Consider the following 1,871-nt stretch of genomic DNA (forward strand, 5'->3'; position numbering starts at 1 on the left):
TAGGTGCAGCAGGTTGTTGCACTTGCTGTTGAACTTGAGGCCTAGAGTGCTGATCTTTGTCTCACTTTAAATTAGGATGATCTCTCCAACCTGGGTTGTAGAAATTTGAATACGGGTCATATTTGGGACACTGGAAATTATTAAATGCGTTAACCTGCTCTGCTGTAAAATCTGGACAAACATCCTTATGTGGGCAGCTCATAAAATCACAAGTTATCATGTTGCAAATGCTGCAGGCAGCTTGTAAGGGCTGCTATACAGCAACCTGTGAACCTGGTATTCTTTGTAATAACATGTCAAATTTTGCATCAAGCCTTTTCTCCATTTTTTCAATTTGTGTTGTAACATATGGAGAGCCGTTAGACATCTCAAAAACAAACCTTGATTGTGGCTGCTCAACTGCCCACTGTTGTGTATCCGCTGCCATTTTTTCAAATAACAAACAAGCCTCCTGTGCATTTTTATCTTTGTACGAACCTCCGCATGAAGCTTTGACAAGAGTTTTTGTAGTCATATTCAACCTTCTGAAAAATATATACATCTGATCAGTACTGTTAATACCCGAATGTGGACATTTTCTAATCAACTCCTTGAACTGCTCCCACACCTCTTGAAACTCTTCATTTGGTTTTTAGGCAAAAGATAAAATCTAAGTTCTCATGTCAAGAATTTTTGAAGCTGGATAATACTTGTTTAAAAATTTTTCACTGAGTTGGGCCCAAGTACTTATGTTTCCTGATGGGAGTGTGATGAGCCATCTCCTTGCTTGATCTTTTAGAGTGTATGGAAACAAACGGAGCTTAATAGATTCGGTTGAAAATCTCCTTACCAAATATTTTTGCAACCTATTAAAAATTCTGCAATATGCATGCTTGGATCGTTAGATGATAACCCATGAAATGTAGGTAGAATATTCAACATGTGCTGCTTTATTTCAAATGTAGACCCTTCCTCCACTGCTGGATAAGTAATGCAACTTGGTATATTTATGGTATGGGCTGTTAAAGAATCACCCAAAGGTTAACCCGCCTCTGGAATAACGAATGCCATTTTTCCTTTACTGTGCAGATTCCTAGAAATTGAAGACTGCAGAAAAGTTTCCTGCAGAGGAGGAACCCACTGCAAATTTTTCTCCTTGCGTCTCCTTAAAGTCTGCTCGAGTTCTGGATCAAAAGGAAACAATTTCGGCACTGTTGAACGAGTGCTGACCATGCACAGATTATAATTGTAATCTGCATTGTACTGCTGTAATCTGTGAAAAATAAAATAAAAACGAAAATTAAATAATTTTTTATATATATATAAACAGCAATAACTAATTGAAAATCTGATTGGTAGGGATTATTTTAAATAATCCCCGGCAACGGCGTCATTTTCTTGAAAGGGATTTTACTACTCATGTGAATGCGATAAAAACTCCTATAATACTTGCAAGAATCACAAGGTTGTTGTAGTATAAACAGATCTTGCAAGGTCGTTCTCCACAGGGATTATTAAATAATTCGAAACTAACCAAATTCCAATTAATTATTGTAAAATAGAAATTGAGGTGATTGATTTTATAACCTACTTAAAATAAAAACGAAATTAATTAATTAAAGTAAACAATCTACAATATTGAAAACTAGAAGGAAAAGAAAACAGTTTTGGGAGAAATCAAATTAAGAAAGCACTAGGGTTCCACCATCACCTAGCAATCCTATGAACTTTTACCGATTACTTATGATCTACACATGTCACTTTGAATGTTAGATTTTCCTAATTCATATTCTACTTGGAACCTCCAACATAGAACGTATATCTAACATGCAACCCGTCCGGACGTTCGGATCAAATCTGAACATGAAAGACTCATTATGCTTTATGAAAAT

General features: G+C 35.9%; 1 non-coding gene across 1 annotated transcript; it reads left to right on the forward strand.

Annotated features, from left to right (window-relative positions):
* The first annotated feature begins 559 nt into the window (after positions 1 to 559).
* On the forward strand, positions 560 to 664 carry LOC126620545 (small nucleolar RNA R71). Its single transcript, XR_007622563.1, has one exon. It is a non-coding gene; the product is annotated as a small nucleolar RNA R71 (small nucleolar RNA).
* The last annotated feature ends 1,207 nt before the right edge of the window (positions 665 to 1,871 follow it).

The sequence above is a fragment of the Malus sylvestris genome, chromosome 4 (assembly GCF_916048215.2).
Source record: "Malus sylvestris chromosome 4, drMalSylv7.2, whole genome shotgun sequence".
NCBI classification, from domain to species: Eukaryota; Viridiplantae; Streptophyta; class Magnoliopsida; order Rosales; family Rosaceae; genus Malus; species Malus sylvestris.